An 8,179-nucleotide genomic window follows, 5' to 3' on the forward strand; every position below is an offset into this window, starting at 1 on the left:
AATCTACCCTTCATAGAAAAAGGGCAAGTTTTAAAATCCGACAGTCTGTCTTTTAGCCTACTGAACTGCGCGATATATTGGGGTTATCCTTGAGGGAGGACTTTACGAGCGATAGGAATATTTGCGCCGGCGGGTAATCTGAACGAAGATTCCAGAGACTGCGCCCTCTCGATGTGAGACTTCTTGTGTAGTATGTCGACTGTCTAAACGCGGTGTTTGTTGCATTGAACTTAACAAGGCAATAAAGGGAGTATTCTGTTAGCCATGGGGTGCTCATGGGGTAGCGTGAGTGTGGTGCAGCATCGAGTCGAGTCAGTGGTACTGATGCTGATGCTGTTTTGTTAAAGGGACTGCACCTAGTCTAGTCTACTTGGCAGGACTCCTCCTAGATTTCTGTCAGAGGAATCTGTGTGAACGCCAGATTACACAGCCGAGACGAGCGGCAAACAAAGGTCTATGCATAATACTGTCGTCATTTTGTGGTCAATTCCTACATCTTTTTAAACCCAGTATTTGGTTTAATCACCAAAGAGTACCTTTTCTGGTAAGGACACGTTTCATGATCATACAGACCGGTTACTTGGTGCACGCTGGTTTTGGGGTGTTGCTAGGGGTGTTTTCTGTCTGGCACGCGAATCCCTACTGTCGGTGTTGGCTTTGGCTGTTTTGTCAAATAGTCTTTGCTCCAAAATGTAGAAAATACATGCGGACGTTGTGAAATGTAATCTATTTAGACGTTTATACGGTGATTGTAACGTGGCCCGGCGCCCTTTAAACAATGGGGTGGTTGCCCATCATCTTTGGCAGTGGGATGAGGAAACGCTGTACAAAACTTCATAATGTTGTTTTGTGGTTTATGTGCTACCTAACCGTTATAGACTGCAGCTGTGCAGTGATTAGCCGGGTGCTTTGGGTCGGTGACATGATTCTAGCCAGAGGACACACCGTTCCCATTTTTTTCAGCGAGATTCAAGAATGACAATAACAAATCGGAAAACGGATCCCAAAATTGTACATACTTGTCCAGTATCTGTTATTTTGCGAATAAAATAGTCGTTTTATGGGCCTCAACAGCGCGAACTCCACAGCCGCGTGTCTTCCATCTTCTAGCTACGCCCATATCGCGAGCGCTCACGTTCTTCCATGCCGCTTGCCAGTGTTCTCTTTGAAAACCTAGCAACTGTTGTATGTAATTGCATGGGTATTGTGTTGTGTCATTGCAATTGTAAGTATGATAAAACAGCGATTGTTTTGGTTCCTTGCACCACCCTAATTCAGATTTTTCTTTAGCAAATCACGTCTGGGAAAAAAACTGGGGAAATGTAAGAAAAATGGACGACTGCTTCCATCATCTATAAAGCCACCTCTGGTTTTCAAACCACCCCATGAGAATGTGTGAATGCCTTATCGTTTATAAACATTTAACTGGACAAGGCTTATCACGTTTGATACTATAGACAGTAAACACCGTTATTTAATTGCAGTCAGATTGTGTGCCTCTGAGACTAGCTTATTGAAGGATGCTTACAGCTATTTTAGCCAAAGATCATTTTTTTTAACATCCCAAACTGTAGCAGGTCTCTGTTTTTTCCCCTTTAGAACCTCCTGCATAGACATGTAGTGAGACATGAGTGTGTACCATTCTATTTGGAATAATGTGGATAAAAAATGCCTGAAAACATCAGACATTAAGATGATGATTATATTTATGAGGAGATTTTGCCTCTTTCAATAGTCTTTCCCTTTGTCCTGTGCGTATGCTAGAAGCATACACACATAATTCTACATGCTGTGAAACGTTTCAGCAACAGTACTTCCCTGGCCGCAGCCCTCTATTGTGTGTGCGTGGGTTTGTGAGAGCAGTGTACTCTGGAAGTCATTGGAGTGGGTGTGTGAGTGTGAAGCCACCCGGTGCATGCATGGTTACAGGGGCGGATTAGGACTCCATGGGCCCCTGGGCCAGACAACAAGAATAGGCCCCCCTCCGTGGTACCACAAGGTTCCAAAAGATTTGAGGATTTAATAAAGATGGTAGAAAGGCTTTGTGGTTGGGGGGTTGGGGTTTTCTCCCTCGAAAATATAGGAATATATAGGAAAAATAGAGGAGTGTAAAGTGCAATTGAAACATAATACGAGAACACAAATATAGACTAATAATTGCATGTTTTTTGTAATGCAAAGGCTTTGGCTTCAGGGCCCCCTTGGCTCTTGGGCCCCTGGGCCTGTGCCCGGTAGGCCCGTGTAGTAATCTGTCCTTCCTTGCATGGTGATGCACATGGTCTTGGCACACAGACCTCATTTTGCTGCAGCACAGTAGGCCGCTACTCTGTAGCGCCTCTCCTTGGTTGTCCTATGCAGCCTGCATTAAAGGGCCACTGCAGGTTTAGTTGTTCATTTCCAAAGATTTACGGTGTTTTACCTCCTTCATAAATTAGATTTTTTTTTCAAGAATCAGTCGTTTCAAAATAGTTAGCATTCCTGTACCACCTGAGGTTGCAAACATCTACCGTTGTTGTGACTGACTTTCCTACACATACTTAGTTTATGTTTTGAAATGATAGGCCTCTAACCTTGTTTGCTTTGTTACTGGTCATTACCTGATTAATTATCCCACCCCATGAATATAATTACATTATGTATACACACTTGTGTTATACACTCACTGCATATCCTGGTTGAAACCGTGATTAAAGCAATTGTCTGTGTTGTATGATACTGAGGTTGGTAATCGTTTAAATGGCTATATTCTAAGTTTTCACATTGTTGAAGTCATCCTTCTCAGTTCAGTGAAAAGTGAACAGTGACCCCCAGTGGTTGGCACCGGTACCTGGTCTGGCCCGTGGACTGCATAGATAGACAGATGCAGGCCTGTCGCTAGGGGCTGTGAATGACACCTGGCAACAGACAAGTCCTTGGCAACGGCTAGTTGGCAGATCTGTACACAGAGCAGAGGAGACCAGACACCATAAAACTAATACAATTGTAATTGAAATGTATTATTTCTATGACCAGACACAAGGAGCTGTGGAGTCAATTCAATCCTGTTTAATGACCAAGCCAGAGCTAGTGTACTGTGTAGTTACATTACATTACATTACATACCGGTATATGTATTGTCCTGTGTAGTCCTACTGATAACGTTATGTGACTGTCTATGCATGGGTAGGCTGTTATGAAATGATGATGACTGTGGTGATTGTTGATTTTGGTTGGCATGCGGGGTTAGCCTCAGAGACATTGTGACTATCACTGTTGAATTCATCCTTCCTAGTTCAATGAACAATGATTGAAGAGTGACCCCTGTGGTTGGTACCGGATCCAGGGGGATAATGCACCACCTGCATTTCTATTCACTGGGTCATAGAAAGCCTTCATAGTCATTATACATGGTACAATGGGATGAGTAGTCTGTATTTTATTTCTGCGTCACCTGACGTAGTTGCTGGAGCGAAATGAAACTGAGTGAAGGAAGGCAGTATGTGGGTGGTGTGGTGTCGGTGTCGTGCTGCTAAGAGTAACATCTCTCATTTACAGATCTTTGAAAAGGTTTCATCTCACCAAGTATCTGTTTGTTTGTTTGCTTGTTTGACTACCTGCGATGTGTGTGTGTGTGTGTGTGTGTGTGTGTGTGTGTGTGTGTGTGTGTGTGTGTGTGTGTGTGTGTTTCTCCCCCATCCCCTCAAGCACCAACACGCCCAATGCACTAGCGGGCAATATAGTACGCTAAAACATGATGACAGCCTTGTGTGTGTGTGTGTGTGTGTGTGTGTGTGTGATTCCCAGACTGAGTGACGCTAACTGACAATGGACCAACTGCAGGATGGTTACTCACTGCCGGCTGAGGAGACGGCTGCTGCCGACATCCAGGCCTTGAAGAACGGCATGCCCCCTGTGTCTGCTGGACTAGGCGATGGGCCAACCAAAGGTTCAAACAATGCAGTTTTTTTTTTTTTAAAGATTTTTGTCTGGGTCTTTTTGACTTTATTGATGATAGGACAGTAGGAGAGATAGACAGGAAAGGAATGGGGAGCGAGATGGGGAAGGGTTGGCAAATGACTAGACCCGGGCCGGAATTGAACCTGGGTCGCCGGTATAGCAGCCCTGTGCCCTACCATTAGAGCCACGGTAGGGCCAACAATGTAGAAAATAAGCCTAACTTCAGTCTACTACACAAAATTACATCATTAGCATCATATTGAGATGTGTAACGCATAGATGTAGAACAAAAGATGAATGTAATACTTTTATTCCCGATACATTTGCATGTACTGAAGTACATAGTTTATGAAAAGTAAGTTAAAGCCTGAGTAAGTTACCGCGGAGGTGGTCCTTAAGAAGTTTAACGCCTTACATGTAATGCAGAACCTATGTTATAATCTTATTGTCACCAACGTCTTAAAGGTACACTGTGTAAGATTTTTAGTTGTTTATTTCCAGAATTCATGCTACCTATTCACTAATGTTACCTTTTTCATGAATACTTACCACGACTATCACATTCTAAGCATTCATTATGACTGGAGAAACTGTACTTTTCATACATGAAAAGGGGGATCTTCTCCATGGTCCGCCATTTTGAATTTCCAGAAATAGACATTTTTAGCTGCAAAAATGGCTGTACTTGGACCATACTAGAAAATAATAGTTCATTACTTAGAAAACTTTCATGAAAAGAACAAATTTGGCTATAGGCAGCCCAGTTTCAATGAGCAGCATAGTTGCCAGCGGCGTAACAACTCGGTCACGGGCCCCGGTGCGAGTATCCAGCACGGGCCCCCGGAGGTTGTGCTAATTTTAGGATATTTTATCTAGCCATTACGGGTGAAAGGGTGGGCTATTTTCTTTGCAATTGCAACAGCATTGTGAGTGCTGCAACGATGTGCACATTTACATCATAGAGTATTTAAGTTATCTGTCCCAAAAAAACAACAACAGGACAAACGCAAAGAAAGGCTTTCGGAATATGTGTCTAGAGACCGGTTGAGACAGGGACAGGGGGCTGCGTGTGTGCTTGCGAGCGCACGGTGCCTGCTGACAGCAGGCTACACAGACGAGGGAGTCAACCATGCTGATCTTAAGCACCCCAGTTTAAACTTCATAAAAAAATAACACTAAGGACTTAAAAGATAGATGGCACAATCAACAGAATATGCCTTCATAATGATTTCAATATTCCACTACCCCACATACACAAGGTGCCATTGCAAAGTAGTTTTGCGTCCTTTGGCATCATCAAATAACGGCACAATATGCAACGCTGGTTAAAGCCCCCTGCACACTACATGCGGTAATACGAATCCGATTTGACCGTTAACCATTCATTGTCTATGGAGAACCGCATTCCGTATGCGGTTGGGGTCCGGACAGTCCGGTGCGGAAGAAAGTCCGCATCCGAGAGCCTCCGCATACGTTCAAATATTTCAACTCGTCCGGAAAATACCGTGCCTGACCGTGCGGTGAAGAGAGCTGTTGCTATGGTGATGATAAACACTTTAGGATTTCCCGCGGATCTTCTCAAAAATTAATAGATAAATATCAAAATTACGCCGTTTTAAGCTGTTCAAAACAGTGATAATGTCCAAACTTTATCATTATTTAATCCACACTAGATAGGTGGACAAGAAAACAAGCAGTTATGATTTGATACGAAATTACGAAAACCAAATTCATCACCAAACACAGCAATACTTTTCACACATGATCTTTATCAGTAACACGTTTTTAAAAAGTGAAACGAAGCGTTTTTAGTGTTCAAATAAAGAAGTTTGGTGGCATTTTATGCTCCGTCCGCCATGTTTCAAACAGCCACCACTAGACCTTGCTTGCGGGAGTTTTTCTGAGGTAATACGGTGTCCCCTTAAGCCCCCTGCACACTGGGCAATGCGGTCACCGCATCACCGGAGTGGTGGCCACCTAGTGGACACCGTATTACCTCAGAAAAACTCCCGCAAGCAAGGTCTAGTGGTGGCTGTTTGAAACATGGCGGACGGAGCATAAAATGCCACCAAACTTCTTTATTTGAACACTAAAAACGCTTCGTTTCACTTTTTTGAAATGTGTTACTGATAAAGATCATGTGTGAAAAGTATTGCTGTGTTTGGTGATGAATTTGGTTTTCGTAATTTCGTATCAAATCATAACTGCTTGTTTTCTTGTCCACCTATCTAGTGTGGATTAAATAATGACAAAGTTTGGACATTATCACTGTTTTTAACAGCTTAAAACGGCGTAATTTTGATATTTATCTATTAATTTTTGAGAAGATCCGCGGGAAATCCTAAAGTGTTTATCATCACCATAGCAACAGCTCTCTTCACCGCACGGTCAGGCACGGTATTTTCCGGACGAGTTGAAATATTTGAACGTATGCGGAGGCTCTCGGATGCGGACTTTCTTCCGCACCGGACTGTCCGGACCCCAACCGCATACGGAATGCGGTTCTCCATAGACAATGAATGGTTAACGGTCAAATCGGATTCGTATTACCGCATGTAGTGTGCAGGGGGCTTTATGGAAGACGGTCCCGGCTACCAAAAACATGGGAAAAGATGGAGACGGTGCATGGGTGGATACCAAGGAGTGGATACACAACATCCAAGACAACCATGACAACACATTGGTGACAGCCCACCAGTAAAACATACACAGATAGAGCTCTACACACGCACACAGAATCGTCCACTTATTTAAATTTCTTTCTCCCCTTCCCTAGCTGACAACTCCAGAGTCCACTTCGTAACATNGCCAAGCTAACAGAAGAACTTAACTTATATAATGCTAACAGGAGAAACGCTAGATGATAAAATCAACATGGAGTGGAGGTGCTGTTAGCAAGTCAGCACAACTAGTTGTCAATTGGAGAACACACAACTAAGTTACAACGCTGGGAATAACTACAGCAATACCGCTGTCACAGATTACAAACTAGAATGGACACCGTTAAAATGTGCCTCGTCTCTTTCGTTTAGCCAGACCCTGCCGAACCCAGACTACTGGACTAGAAAGTGACAACAATTGGAAAATCCCTGAAGGAGTGATATGAAATCAATATAATGCCGCGGCGGACATTATTATAGGGAAACCTGTCCTTACCTTCTTCGTAGCGTCTTTGAAATCTTCTCAGATAATATCCAAGGAGGTCTAATATCCATAGGATGTTCTTGCTAGCCAGTAGCCATCTCTATTCTTGGCGAATGAAGTGACTAAACTCATTTTATATTCCGCCTTCAAGCCAACAACGCATAGCCTACTACTACAACATAGATAAGATGAGAACAAAAGAGTCCACGTTCGACTGACCAGCATGCATTTAATTTGGTAAGGGAATCAATCATGTGGTAATTCCAAACAGAACGTTACCACTGGCGACTCGCGCTCCCTGTTTACATACAGCCAATGATAGTGTATGAAAATATATATCCCACAATCCCTGGCCGCAATGTAAAAAATAAAATGCACAAATATAGCGTTCATGTGTTACCTTTATTGCTATTTGAAACATTTGTCTGAACAATTTCACTGCCCATGTAATGACCTGTAGCAATATAGTAACTAAAAGTGTCAATTTGCAATTTATTTAATGCTCTAAATTCCCACCGTCTTGTGGGAGTCTGACACGGTCTATAAATAGTGTCTGGACAAAAGGATAATGTAGCGCTCAGGATACAATGTCTATTCTTTTCTCGACTCGTAATCAACGGGCATAGAACTACAAGGGGGGGGGGCCCGCGAACCACTTCGGAGGGCCCGTTCGCGGGCCCCCCAGTGGTCACGGGCCCCGGTGCGGCTGCACCGCCTATAGTTACGCCAGTGATAGTTGCAGTACCTTTGTTGACCATTTCCTGCAGTGTACCTTTAATCGGTTACCCAAGACTCCTTGCATTGTCATAGCAATGTTGTTATGATGTATTTGAGTGTTTTCAGCAAAGAGTGAAAAGTGGAAGTACTGAAGTATTTAAAATGTCTTGTACTTTAATAGAGTATGGTATTAAAAGAACACTTGTACTTCTACTCAAGTTATTTTCTTGACATAGTATGTCCAGGGTTGTGTTTCTTGAAATCATAGTTTTTAACCAACAACTTGGGTAGTTGTCAATGGGATATTGCATTGAAAACAACAAAGTAGCAAACGTATTTAGCAACAATGTTTTTGTTTTTGTTTTGGTTTTTTTGAGAAATG

Source organism: Engraulis encrasicolus, chromosome 2, assembly GCF_034702125.1.
Source record: "Engraulis encrasicolus isolate BLACKSEA-1 chromosome 2, IST_EnEncr_1.0, whole genome shotgun sequence".
Taxonomy (NCBI): domain Eukaryota; kingdom Metazoa; phylum Chordata; class Actinopteri; order Clupeiformes; family Engraulidae; genus Engraulis; species Engraulis encrasicolus.